Genomic DNA, 15,484 nt, shown 5'->3' on the forward strand with positions numbered 1-15,484 from the left:
TGGGACAGCATTTGTTACTGGTACAACTGGGCTGGACTAGGGACTACTGGAGTGCCCAATCACCCCTAACTCCAACATCTTACACACTCCTTGATGCTGGCCCTCATCTTGTCAGACAGCCTGTATATTTTGATTTTGACAGGGGACTGTCTCCAGTGTCAATGTCATGGGTAGATAGATGTAAAAGGCAGGTCTGAGGGAAAACAGAGAAACAAACTGCCCCAACAATTGGTGACAATAGGTGACAACTACTCTTCTGTTCTGGGGTTTCAGGTAGGATAGAGGTTGCCACCCTTCACTGACCTATCTATATCTTTGGATGGCAGGAGATCATGGAGAGGTTCTCTCTCCCTCTCTTCCCCATCATCGGTCACCTACAGCAAGGTGACTGCAGACCTTTCAAAGTGTCGCATGAGATAGTTGATATGGAAGTTCACCAGTTAGGTGGTCTCCCCTTTCCACTCAACTATCTCACAAAGACCAATCCAATGGTCTGGATGGCACTGGGGTCCACTGGCTCCATCTCTCCCAGGTTGAAATTCCACAAGGTTAGCCATTTGGTCATACTATTGCTTCATTAACTCATGGCTAACCTCAGAAGTCTTCTTCTAGAAGTTGGCCATCTGGTTCCAGAGGGCTATCATGTAGCTAACCACTTCCTGAGGAGGCTTCTTGGGAGTTTTCTCTGAGACTGAGTGGTACCCTAACATAGGGACCCTCCAGAAGTTCAAAGGGAATACTTCCAACACCCTTCTGTGGTTCTTCCCTGTAAGCAAAGAGCAGGTCTGGTAAGAAGACATTCCCCTTCTGCCTCATGGGCTCAGATAGGCCTATAATCATGCCCTTCACAGTCTTGTTGAATTGCTCAAAAAGCCCATTTGTTTATGGATAGAAGGGTGTGGACCACTTCCTTAGGGAAACCCACTCTGGTGAAAATCCCCATCAGAACCCTAGCTACTGCTGATGCAGTAGCATACCTCAGAGGTAGCATGGCTCACCATGGCCAGAATAAACCTGTTGCCTGGGGCTGTCTTGGGGTCCAAGGGCCCTATATTGTTGATGCCCACCCTTTCACAGGGGGTGCCAAGGACAGGCAAGTGATTCAGGGGAGCTATCAGCTTTTTTCTTGTCTTCCCACTGACCTGACAGGCCAAGCAAGTCCTACAGGATGTATCTGAGGAAACTTATCTGGTGCCAGTAAAAGTGGATGATACGACTGTCAAAGGTCTTGCCCTGGCCCAGATGTCCTGTCAGAGGTATCTGAGCCATACCAATATTAACGTTCTGTAGCAATCAGAAACCACAAATACAAGTGTAGTCCCAAGGACAGGTGACTAAGGCTCACTATACAGGAGGCCATTCTCCCAATAGGTGCAGTGATTTCCAGAGGTATCACCAGCTGCCTGGGCTTCAGCTTGCTGCCTCATGCCCTCCAGAATTGGGCACTCTGTGCTTTACCGATCTCCTCCCTGGTGGGTACTCCCTCTGCTTTCCATCGAGCAAGCACAGGCAGGTCACCAAGGGGGCAATGTCCTCCCCATTAGGCTCTGGGGTGGCATCCTCTGGTGCCTCATCCACCTTCTCTTTGGAACATTCAGGGGTTGGGTTTCCATGTAGGGTCACAATTTATTTTTGTAGAGAAACAAATTTGTACAAGAAAAATGATATCCCCAGAGTAGGTGGATCTGGGTTATAGTTAAAATTAATGGGAATATTCTGAGGTTTATCAATTACTATGGGCCTATTACGGATGATCCAGCTACATTATCAACAATACATAGGCTTCTTATTGGGGTTTGTGGTCAAATTATTCTAGGTGAGGACCTTCATTTTATACAAGATTTGAGAACAGATACCTCAAACAGGAATAAGAAACAGTTGAAGCCCTAGACAAAAAAAGTTTTGATGCTTTGACTTAGGATCTGCAATTAATTGATGCCTGACGAAGGGTTCATCAGGCTGCTAGGGAATACACCTGCTATTCTCGTCAATTTCACACCGCCTAACGTATTGATTTCTTATTGACATCACGATCTCTGGTACTTACTGATGCAGAAAAAGGGGCGAATGCTTTTCGAATCATTCCTATGTTCAAGTCGAATTAGCAATTGGGAATGTGAGGAGGAAGAGGTCCAGGTGGGAGATGGATCTCCTCCTTCTCCAAGATCCTTTGTGTGTTGAGAGATTTAAGGAATGGATACTAGATTTTTAAAATATTAATAAAGGAACATATGAAAGTTTTGCAGTTTGGGGTGGTTTTAAAGCCGCGGCCCAGGGTCAAATGATCGCAGCGTCTGCAGGAAAGGCCAGAAAACATTTAGAAGAAATTGCAGAACTTCTGCTATCTCTCGAAAGCGCCTCTAGATTATGCAATTCCCCATCTCGGGGTCAGTGAGAAGTAGCAAAGAAGACTTTGAGAGACTATTGAATTCTGGAGGAAATAAATAGCTCTCAGACTTATTTACAACGGGTGTATGAAGAAAGTTAAATGGTGGAGAAATTGCTAGCTTGGCCGACAAATGCACAACAGGAATCAGCTTGTATTTTAGAGGTAATAGACCCTAAGTCTAATACAGCAGTAACTGACATAGCAGATATTGATCGGATCTTTGCTGAACATTATCAACAACTATTTACCATTAAATATATGATCAGCCTGGAAGCGATTTATGAATATTTTGTAGAAGCAGAACTTCCCAAGGTATCTATGAATTCAATTGTTCAGCTACAAAACAACATAGTATCATTAGAGATTTTGGGAGTTATAAAGTCCATGGCTGGGGCAAAAGCCTGTGGGGAAGACGGATTACCCATTACATTTTATAAAATCTGTGATAAAGAGCTGACTCCTTTTCTTAAGAAAATATTGAACCATATAAAAACTGGAGATGTGGGTCCTTCGGAGTTTAAGAGGGTGATTGTGGTCAGTTTTCCGAAAAAGGGTAAGGAACCCAACAATGTGAACTAATACAAACCAATTAGTCTCTTTAACGCCAATTATAAGATCTTGATGAAGGTATGGGCTCAGTGATTTACCCCTGTGGCTCAGGAAGTAATCCATGTCAACCAAACGGGCTTTGTGGCGGGAAGTACTATGGCATCTAATACTGGGTATCTGACTCAATCACTAGATTATTTTAATGTTAACAAGACACCAGCCTGCATCATGACAGTTGATGCAGAAAAAAACTTTTGATTTAGTCAATTGGGATGCTTTATTTTTGGGGCTCGAAAGGTTTGGTGTTCAGGTTCAATTTATCTCCATTCTACAAAACATCTATCTGGGGGCTCAGGCGCAGCTAGTTATCAATGGTAATCAAATAGGGTCAGTGGATATTAATCGGGGGACCAGGCAAGGCCGTCCCTAATCACACTTATTATTTACTTTCATCATAGAACCCCTAGTGATTAAAATAGGAGCTAATAGGAATAATCAAGCCCCGATTCCAGGCATGGCAAAATTAAAGCTCTTTGCCGACTACGCCATTTTATATCTCTGTCCCGAAAAGCCAAACATAGACCAGATTCTGGCCGAATTTAGACAATTTGAACTAATTGGGGGATACAGAATTAATCCAACGAAAACAGAGATTATAATATTAAATACGGTAGGCGAGTTCTTGCCAGATAATTTAAAACAGCAGGCTCTTAATACTGATTCCATATGTTATCTTGGGATCTTTGTTACAGGTCAATATGGCCAGCTCGCTAAACTGAACTACGAGGCAACTATTATTAAAATTCAGAAATTACAGAAAAAATTGGCAAGTCCTCTGTTAACTGTGATAGGTCGAGTGGCGCTTATTAAGATGTCCATATTACCCTTTTTAATTTTTCTTTTTTCTGACATCACTATCAAGATCAATGCTAGCTATTTTGAAGGGATCGATTCTATGATAAGATCATTCATCTGAAATAAGAAGGTTTCTATAGTTAAACTCTTGGTTCTACAATTGGATACAAACTTGGGTGGCTTAGCATTAACTCACATTCGTACTTATTACGAGCCAGCATTTTTGGATTTGGCAGCTTGCTTATTATCTAATACAGGACGTTTAGATTTCTTTTTATTAATAAGATGATCCAAGAAGCGGGAACTCAAATCCCCACATTTCTTAAAAGTTTTAAACTCACCCCAAAAAACAGGTATTAAACGATGTTGGATCTGTCAAGTAGACTTCAGTTTTTTTTAAACAGAGCTGGTTTACTGGTCTCTACACTCTAAAACTATGTGAGTGTAAAGACCTGGGTCTTCATATCCATTCTATTCATCTTAGAACTTGGCAGGATTCTGGTTTGGGGGTAAGGAGTCAGTTCTTTATTCGGCAACGGATGTTCACTTGGGAAGAAGTTCAGACCAGGTGTTACTATTGGAATAAGCCACTGTTTTTTGAATACTTACAAATAGTTCATTTTTTAAATATATATAATTTACTACTAAGTTGTCCCTCTTCCAAGGCAGCTACCACCTTATTCTCTTCAAATGTTAGAGGGGTGGTACACTGGTATAGCCAAAACGAAACGCCTATGGTTGAAAAGTTTCTTGAGAAAGTTGGTTTAGAAACCCAATGCCCTTTTTCCAGTCAAGAATGGCAAACAATATCTATTACAGGAAATAGCGCCCTGAGAGCCACCAATTTTAAAATAATAGCCTTTCTTTGTCATTGGATGGCCTACTATAACCTAAAGGCCCTAAACAGAATTTTAGGTGTTTTTGTTGTCTCACCCCAATTGAAGAGGGATGGAGGCATATATTTTTTACTTGCCCTAAATTAGGGTTGTTTTGGGATAAAAAAATGTAGACTTTAGTCAGGCAATCCAGAAACTGTGTGCTCCAATAGTGGAGGCTGCCCTTTTTGGTAAAACAAGTCGGGGTTTTACGCTGTCTAAATCAGAGGGGTATATTTTAGCTATATCAATGTTGGTGGCTCGTTCTTTTATTCTACAAAATTGAAAGTTGCTGGAAGCACCGTTGTATGAGAAATGGTTTAGTAAGATAAGGGGTACTAAAAAGTTTGAAGAATCATATGCTAAACGTGTGGGGGCAATTAAAAAAAAATCTGCGATTTGGAAATATTTTGCTGACTGCGTAATTTAAGTTTTATTGTTATAGTTAATGGATGATATAAGCAATATCGATTGGTTAAAGATTGGTTAAAGATTAGCACTCAGGTTCATAAACTTCCTGTATTATGCTCAGCAAGCTGAATAATGAGGTACATCAAAGGATGGTTTCTCTTAAATTGGATTTAAGGAGTTGAACTTTTTGTTCTTTTTTTTCTTTTTTGTAATAATATGTAGCCATGAATTGCCTTCATATATGCTCTGCTCAATACATTTTTTTAAAACAACAAAAAACAACAGACTTCATTATAATAAATAATTTGACATCAAAACAACAAAAATCCGATCAGTAGAACTGGGTTAAGAATTTATAGTTCAAATTAGTGCCTTAGAGATCAAAGTGCCAACGGCAGACATTTAGTTGGGCGAGAGTGAACTCAAAGTCGAAAGTTACGTCCGATCATGATGGGGTGCATTTCGGACAAAAGAAGTTGATTGGGCCAGGTCAGTGCTTACACTCGGACTTAGAAAACGTTTGGAAGAAAAATGTCTGTGAAGGTAAAAGGTTGCAGCAAGTGTCTGAGTAGTGACCGTCATTGTTGGATGCCGTTGGGTCGAAGTCACAGTGAAGAGTTCAATGTTCGGACTTAGTCCCTAAAGTGAAAGTTATAAAACTCCAGGGGGATAAGACCGAAATCTGTAAACAAAGACAGTTCCACAAGGTCGGATACCTCTTTGCGAAGGACCTCTGAAACAGATTTGCTGCTGCACAAAAGAACGTAATGGGAGCAACCATGAAGTTAATCCGATTGGCGATGCAAGTTGGTAGGCTAGGCAAGCAAACTGGTCCCAGTCTCCTCTTGCTTTTCAGAGCACTTTTTAGTCAAATTTTGTTGAAGTCCTCAATTTCTGAAATGGCCATCTGGGAACAACAACCAAGGGTCCAGGACTGATGGGACACCCCTTGGGGGTTCAGGACTCACTCTGGCTTGGTCCCGGTGCCGTTTCAATATGTTAGGAGCTTGTTATATCCCTGTGGCTCTGAACAGGAGGTCAGCAATCTAGCCCTTGGAGCTGCATCTGGTAGTCCTGGGTGCAGGTGTAGATGCTGGACTCAACAGTAGGGCTGGACTCAGGAGGCCCAGGCAGGCTCCAGGCAACAGGACAGTCCTTCCGGGAACAGAAACAATCTGAAAGAGTGCACAACAGGTTATGGCAGCAGGTAGTCCTCTGGAAGTCCTTTTGCAGGTCCAGTAAGGAACTGAATTGTGAGTCTGATGGTCCTATTTTGATACCCTGTTGCCCTTTTTATGGAATGTGGGAAAAGCTTCTGGAAAGGTTCTCTGAAGTGCATTACATTTACTGGCTCCAATCTGGCTGCAGTGAATTTGGGCCCTTTGTGTGTAGGCAGAGCACAGACTATTTAGGTGTAGGTGGGTTTGTGCTGAACTCTACCCCCATTCTGTCAGTCGATGTCCCATTGGAGCACACCTAATCCCTCTGTTGTATGGCTGTCTGGGGGGCCTTCACAAAGTCTAACTGTCAGCTACACTTAGTCATATGAACCACAACAAATTGTACTAAAAAAACCCTTGTTACTTTAAAGAGGGCTTATCATCAAAATGTCAGTACTACTAAACATCACATATCTACCTCCCCTAAATTAGAAATTACAGCTTAATACATGTAATAAGGAGTCCCCAATGGTATCCAATGGGATATGGAGGGGATTGGCCTCACAGTAGGGAGAAACAAATTTGGGAGTTTTTCACAGTACATGTTCAAGGTTTTTATACAAAGCACCCTGTCCTATGGGCTACCTAGGGCCTACTTTAGGGATGATGTATAGGCCAGAGAAGGGAGCTTTAAGGTTTGGAAAAGGGTTTTAAATGTCAAGATAAAATGGCTGTGTGACACTGCATTCAGACCACAATGGTATGCCTGAGACATGTTTTAAAGGGCTACTCAAGTCAGTGGCACAATAAGTGCGGCAGACTCACTGGTACCATTTCATTTACAGGCTCTAGGTAAATAGTATATGTTAGAAATGAAGGTCTCTAGTTGGCAGGTTGTTACCCTGTTCAAGTAGGGACCCTTCTTCCTAGTCAAGATAATGGGATACACTTCTAAAATAACCCCTGCTCACCTCCTTGGTAGCTTGGCAGGAGTAGTCAGGCTTATCTCAGAGGCAGTGTGTGAAGCATTTACACATAACCAATAGTAATAAAGTAAAAACACTACAAAAGGACACCACACCAGTTTTAGTAAAATATTCAATATTTTATATGTGCTAAACAAGACCAAAAACGATAAAAATCCACCATCAAGTTCATTGAAATATCAATAAGCAAAAACAGACTTAAAATATAGTTCCTTGAAGTAGATAGCTCCATCTGGAGCTATCACAGCATCATGAACAACAAATCCAAACAGTTCTGGCAGACTGTGGCATCGAGGGCCTGCTACGATGTTGTGAAGACCCGCAAAACAGTACCGTTAGAAATGCAAGGCAACAGGGCTTTGGTGCAAAGTGATGCAATGCTTGTCGCAGTGCTGGCAGGTCTCGGTGCAAACAGCGATGTCGTCGTTGTCGATGCCGCCGTTGCTGAAGCGATGTCATTGGCTTATAAACTGGATTTGATGGTGCTGGTATCAGCAGACCAAGGCTGCGGTGCGTAATGAGGGCAGTGCATTGTGTAACTTATGAGTGGTGTCCTCAAACCACAATGCAAGCAGTGGAGTTGATGTTGGCGTGGAGCAGCATTGTCTGGGATAACAGGGCAGTAGCGTGAAGCAAGGCAGTGCAAAGTGAGGTACCCACAGGTTGCGGTGCAAGCAGCAGCACAGTGGTGGCATCGGTCATTATTGTCAGTGAGGTCAGGTTATTGGTGCTAAGTGTGGCGATGCCCTCTGCGGTGCCTTCAGGACACGGAGATGACACTGGCATCGGTATCGGCATTGGGTCAGCATGGTAAGCAATACATTGTTGAGGATACTTTTCTTTGTTTAATTTGATACATAGCAATGATTGGCCAGCCTTGTGAGTTGGGATGGCAATAAGCACTACAATAAAGTATATTTGATATATCTCTTGAATACGTTTGGTATTATGGAGCATACAGTAGATACTTGCAAATCTAAAAAAGGCATAGGGATGGTTTATACTTTGGTGGATGGATTCTACATTTCAAATGTGATGGATATTGAATCTTTTTTATTGTAAGTTCCAGAGGGCAAAATGCTATTGTAATTATGTGGATGTGATACATTACTATGTGTGATGGATTAACCCATCCAGCAAACTCAGGACTAAATCCCTTTGCCTTAGTGTTGTTCTGGAATTCCAGGTGCTTGCTATGGAAAGAAACATCAATAAAAAAATTCACATCTTGTTGAATCACAGGTCATACATTATTGCCAAATTGACAAAGTGGAATGATTTTAAATACTTTCAAATACAGGACCTGATTCAAAAAGTTAAACTGAGACGAAATTCTAAGTTTACAATTTTTGGTTTTCACAAAGAGCATTTACTTTTTGTAAATGCCCTTTGTAAATACCAAAAGTTGAACTTTGTGACTTTCAGTATTCACAAAGGGCATTTATGAGTAGTAAATTCCCTTTTGTAAATACTGAAAGCCATAACGTTAGACTTTTGTTGTATTTTTCCTTTTTTAATCAGGCCCAAAATGTTTTATCATCCTGGGAACAATAAAGCTATTTGTGTTAAATCAAATTGTGCTGTGGTTCTGCATTTAGCTTCTAATTTTACCCCTATGACCTGTCAATTTTATAGACTTTGCATTGATAATATCTGCATCTGACTCTGGAAATAAGATATAACAATACATTAAAATGGTAGTGTATCATGCCTTCCAAGCCTTACTGGAGCTACTGTGGGACTTAAAACAGTCTAGACACTTTCTTATTCCATGAAAGAGATCATGATTCAAGAACAATTTTATGAAAAATTAGGCTACTGGTTGACTGGGGTGTGAACTGTTGACAAGCAGCAGCCACTGTCCCTTACAGGGGGACCCACACAAAGTCACTAAATTAGCCTGTACTTAACACTGGGTATATTGTCACAAAATGCAGTCAGGCTAAACGTAAAGGTAATGTGCAAAGTATTTATGCAGCACACACACAGAATCAATCAAGCAATCAATCAATCAATCAGGGATTTGTGAAGGGCACTACTCACCTGTGAGGGTCACAAGGCACTGGGGGAGAGGGGATTTGAGCAGCTCTGTCTCATCCGAAGAGCCAGGTCTTGAGGCTCTTCCTGAATGCTTGCAGTGTGGGGGTTTGTCTGATGCTAAGGGGGAGTTTTTCCAGGTCTTGGCTGCAATGTAGGAGAAGGCTATTCCTCCCGTTATGGCTCTGCGGATGTGTGGGACTACAGCCAGGTCAAGGTTGGCAGTGCAGAGGTTTCTCTTGTGTGTGTAGAAGGAGAGGTATTAGGGTCCAGTGTTGTGGAGAGATTTGTAGACATGAGTGAGCAGCTTGAAGGTCACTTTCTTTCCAACAGGGAGCCAGTGGAGATGTTTTAGGTGCTGGGTGATGTGGTCTTGTAATGGGATGCCAAGGACAAGTCTGGCTGCGGTTTTCGGGGTGTCTGGAGATTGAGGAGTAGAGATTTGTTGATTCTGGTGTAGGGGGCAAACCCATAGTCCAGTTGCCGGTTATGAGTGCGTGGATGATGGTCTTTCTGGATTCAGGGGCATTCATTTGAAGGTGGAGGATGCGGAGGGTATTGAAGCAAGTGGAAGACACAGTGTTGACCTGTTGGTTCATCATAAGAGAGGAGTTGAAAATGAGGCAGAGGTTGCAGGTGTTGTCCGTGGGTATGGGAGGGTTGCTGAGGGCAGTGGGCCACCAGGTGTTGTCTCATGTGGATGGGGTGGATCCGAAGATGAGGACTCTTGTTTTCTCAGAGTCGAGCTTCAGGCAAGTGCTGCTGCCAGGATGTGATGTCTTTCATTCCTTCCTGGAACCTGTTTGGTGATGTTGGGTTCTTTGGTGAGGGAGAGGATGAGCTGGGTGTCATAGGCGTAGGATACTATGCTGAGTCTGTGTTCGCTGACGATGGTACCTTTGGGGGCCATGTAGATGTTAAAGAGCGGGGGTCTGAGTGAGGATCCTTGGGTATTCCATAGCTGTTCTCCCTGAGTTCGGAGGGGAGGGCGGGAGTCTGATCCCTTGAGTTCGGCCAGTGAGGACAGAGCGGATCCAGTGTAGGACAGTTCCCTGTATGCTGGTGTTGTGGAGTCTGGCGGTTAGTGTGCGATGGGAGATAGTGTTGAAGTCTGCTGAGTGGTATAGGAGGATATGGGCAGATGTGTGGCCTTGGTCGAGGAGGGTGCAAAAGTCATCAGGAGGGAAGTCTCTGTGCTGTGGTTGCTGCAGAATTCGGATTGGGAAGTGTCAAGGATCGAGTTGGATTCTATGAAGTTTGTGAGATGGTTGTTGATGATCTTCTTCGTGACTTTGGCTGCAGAGGGGAGGCGAGAGATCGGTCTGTAGTTCTTGAGGTCTGTCGGGTCTGTGGAGAGCCTTTTGAGGAGGGCCTTGACGTCTGCGCATTTTTAGTCACCAGGGAACATCCCTATTTCAAGGGTTTAGTTGATGGTACGTCGTAGTTCAGGTACTTTAGCGGAATCGGCTCTGTGGAAGATGTGCGGCAGGCAGGGGTGGGTGGAGGCTCCTGCGTATATGCTCCTCATGGTCTTAGAAGTGTCTTCTTTGGTGACAGGGGTCCAGGTGGTGATGGTAGAATGGGTGGCGTTTTTGCTGGTAGGTGTAGTGTTGGTGCCTTGGTTTCATACGTCAAAGTTAACATACAGAGTGCTAATCTTGTGATGGAAGTAGGAGACAAGTTTGTTGCAGAGGTGGTGGGAGGGAGGAAGGGTTTGGTGAATTCTTGTACGATGCCGTAGAATTCGTTAGAGTTGCGCTAGTTGTAGAGGATTCTATCCAGGATGAAGTTCTTCTTCATGGTTCTGATGAGTTGGTTGTGTTCTGTCATGGTAGTCTTTTAGGTGGTGCGTGCATCTGAGGTTTTGCTGTTCCTCCAATCTTTCTCGAGCCATCGGCATGTGCGCTTGGATTCTCAGAGGTCTGTGGTGAACCAGGTGGCTTTTGTGGTGCGCTTTTTTTCAGAGTTCTAGAGGGGGGCAAGTGCATTTGCTCAATCAGTGATCCATCAGTGGAGTTCATTGGCTGCAGAGTTGGCATTGGTCATGGTGGGTCGAGGAGCGTGGTTGAGGGCGCAGTTGAGGTGCTCTTCAGTGTTGTTGCTCCAGTTCCTGCACGGGGGCGTGGTGTAGGCTTGTGTGTGATTGGTTTTGAGAAGGAGAAGTGTGCACAGTGATGTTCTGTCCAGATGTGTTGCACAGTCACACACTCACACACACACAAACACACAAGGTAATAAAGTAAAAAAACAGCACAAGAAAAATTCCACACAAATGTATAACAATAGAGTCAATTTTATTGAATTAATTGACAGCATAACAACAAAAATTCAGTCAATAGAACAGGAGTTATGAACTTTTAAAGCTTTTAGTAAAACTAACGCCGAAAAGATTAAAGTGCCAACCGAGGGCACCTAGTTATGCAAGACTGGGTCAAAGTAAAACGATATGCCAGACCGCAATGGAATGATACCAGTAGTGGATTGGGTGCAGTCACTGCTTACCTTCAGACTTGGAAAACTTTTTGAGAAAAGTGTTCTGAGAAGGTAGGGTTCAGCGAAGAAAGGCTGTAGGCGGTGTCCAAGGAGAGAGTTTCCTTGTCAGTGAGCCTTGGGTTGGAGCGCAGCAAAGATTTCTACATAAGTACTTAGGAAGTCGCACATTTCCAGCAGGGTGAGGCATAGGGCTGTAGTTGAAGACAGTTCCATAAGGCCAGATACCCCTTTGGTGAAGGACTGCTGAACAGAATTTGCTGCTGTGAAGAAAAACATCAAGTAACAGAGAAAATGCCAGTACTGCTACAATTTTCATGCCCTATTTATAGTGCATTGAAAGAAACAATGTCACACCAGCCACTTTTTCCAGTGGATTTAATCCCAGAGAATTTTTCAAAATCTACATTAACAATTCATCAAAAAACACCATAAAATACAAACATCTTAGAATTCTGCTTCTTGCAACATTGAAAACCAACTTCCAATTCTCCCTCACATACATGCATACAACTGTTTTATTTGCATAGCAGTTTCACTTCTGTGCATTCTCAACACTCCATTCACTCTACCAAATTCATTACCTCAGTCAATCTATCATACCACAGCTCTCACTACATTACACCACCTATCATACGCAAGCCCAACAAACTCTACAATATATTTTGAAAACATATATTTGATACACAACCAAAACAAAACAAGGCACAGGCCATCAATAACATGAATTTATTCAAATTCAAGACATGTGCAACTTTTATTTCTGGTTGGCCTAAACGCCGTTGTATACGCGTTTTGAATCCCTCCCAGTGTGGGGATTCTCATCAGGACCAGCATGGATGAAAAACATAGAGAAATATCCTTTACTTGATAGTTACCCTTAAGGACCCCTATCTCTACACGCCTTCTCTGCGCTTAAGCCCTTACCCTAATCCAAACTTTAAAGTCAGTCCTTCCTGTTCATAATGCTTTCAAACCTGTAACATCAATCGTCAGTCTGTCATGATCTTGTTGTTAAAATGCTATTTGTGTCATTATGGTATACGTGGAAGAATTCTTACTTGAAACCCGCTGAAGGGGGCGTGAAGTTGGTTCTCATTGTTGGTAGTGATTTTACATTTCTGTGGAGCAGAGTTGATATCATTATTCATATGCTCGCGTTTTAATAGTTCCTTGTTAAATATTAAGCCGTTTTTTAAATATTAATTCCACAACAATAAAGCCCAGGCAGGCGGTCGTCCCTTTATGGTGGTCTGTCTTCTTAAGCACTTCTGAAATTGGAAGGCGGAAAGGGGCACTCAGCACCAGTGTGCGGAGGAATACAGGTGAACTCAATTAACGGCTCAGGTCAAACAAGCGGGGGCTTCAATTTATGCTGCCATCACAATCTCTTCTACTAACTGCCGTCTCCACATCCGCTTACCTTAATCAGTGGCACTCGAAAGTTGTACGGGGGAGTGTCACGATTCCTGCTCCCGGTTGTTGGTTTACCATAGACGCGTCCGGCATCTACTTAACGCATTATCGGGAATGTTCCGATCTCTTGGAATTCTGAGTAATGTAGTCATCACGCTTCCTGGACATAAATTGATCTGGAAGTATTCTTCAGATCTATTACATTCCTTCATTCTTATTGTGATTATAAATGTTTTATTCACAACCATTATCTAGAATTGATCTCTTCCTCAATCTCATTAAAATTCAAATAGAGGCCGGGCATTCTTCTATATGTAACCGCGAGCGCTTCCTAAGACATCACGATTATAATGTCTTTTTCCAAGGAATTTATTGGATTATTATTACAAGAATTGCGAGGTTCATTTTACACAAGTTTGTATTAAACAATGTAGATTCATACATCTATGACAAGGACCTTCATTGCTGGATGGCATCCATATATTTTTTATGTACAGGAATCTTAAGCTGCAGTGGAGGACTCCTCAGAGCTTGTAAATCTCTGAAAGTTCATTTAACCCATTTACCGCTGTGTTGAATTTTATGATAAGCATGGCTTCTCGTTTTAATAGTTTCCCATCTTGATCTCCACCTCGACAATCCTGTTCCACTTTTGAAATGACGGTCCATCTTAGGTCTTTTTCTGTATGTGTCTTGGCATGCCAGTAGTTCGCTAGAGGCGCTGTTTACACATTCTTTTGGATTCTGCGCAATCCTATGGCGGACTTCTTGGTTTGTCTTGCCTATGTAAAGTTTCTTGCAGGGGCAAAAAAGGCCATAGACTATATACTTAGACTTACAATTTGTAAATGTCTCATGTTTCCAAAGATTGGCATTATGTGTAAAGAGGTCTCCCTCTATTGTTGATTCACAGCAAATGCAAGTTCAACATTTGTGATGGCCCTTTTTTGGAGGCAGGCCCATGTAATCCCTGAAGGACAACTCTTTTGGTTTTGGTAATGCTGCTCGCACAATCTGGTTTGCAGTGCTTCTATCTTTCTTAAATGCGAACAGTGGAGCTTCAATCAATGTTTTATCTAGATTTTTTACCAAATTCCAGTTTTTGTGAATTACCTTCTTCAGCCAATTTGATTTGGGACCAAAAGTTGACACACAGACAATTTTTTCCGTTGTTGATTTAACGTTTCTCTCTACTAGGCTTTCACGTAGAGTCCACCACGCTCTCTTCATTGCTTTTTTTAAAGCTTTTTAGGGTAACCACGGTTAAGAAGTTTCTCCTTTAGGTTGTTGGCATGGAGTAAATACTCGTCTTTGAATGAACAATTCCGTATTATCCATAGAAATTGCCCGTAGGGCAGGTTCTCTTTTAGACTTCGTGGGTGGTTGCTAGTAAAATGGAGAGCTTTATTTCTAAATTTCTTGAATAGTGTTGTTGCAAGCCGTCCATCTGTTACATACACTTCAACATCCAAGAATGCCATTTTAGAGTTTGAGTGGTTCATACTGAATTTAATATCGGATGTTCTGTTTTTTAGCCAATCATGAAAGGAGTGTAGTTTTTCTTCATCTCCTGTCCATATCATAAAAATATTGTCAATGTACCGAACCCAGCTTCTAATACAATGTGCAAAAGGGTTGTTGTTATACACAAATGTATCTTCATATTTGGACATGAAAAGCACCGCTAGATCTGGGGTGAATGGACACTCCATCGCCACTCCCTTTGTATGGTAAAAAAATTAATCTTTAAAGTTGAAATAGTTCTTTTTCAAGGCAAAAATTGCCAATTCCATAATGAATTCCGTGGAAATTTTGACTGGTTTTGGTCTACCTTCCAGGAATGAGGCTAGCACCACCAGTCCCTCATCCTGAGGTATTTGGGTATATAACGATACCACATCCAAGGTTACTGAAAAGTGTTTGTTTTCTTCGAAGTCCATTATCTCAAGTTTGTATATAAAGTCTGTGGTGTCCTGTAGAAATGATTTAACTTCAACCATCAATGGTTTTAGGAAAAAAATCCACACATTTTGAAACGGGTTCTGTTAGGGACTCACAGCCCGAGACTATTGGTCTCCCTGGCAGACAATTTTCGTCCTTATGCACCTTAGGAAGTACATAGAAAATTGGTATTCGCTGACATTTATTCTGCAAGTACTCATATTCCTTTTTGCCTCGAAAGCCTTGATCGTAACCTGCCTGTAAAATCATAAAAATGTGACACCGTACTTCCCATGTGAGATCTTTTGATATTTTCCTGTAGCATTCTCTGTCTCTAAGTTGTCTATTCACTTCTGCTGTGTACCGTTCAGTTCC

Source organism: Lissotriton vulgaris, chromosome 3_1 (assembly GCF_964263255.1).
Source record: "Lissotriton vulgaris chromosome 3_1, aLisVul1.2, whole genome shotgun sequence".
Lineage (NCBI taxonomy): Eukaryota > Metazoa > Chordata > Amphibia > Caudata > Salamandridae > Lissotriton > Lissotriton vulgaris.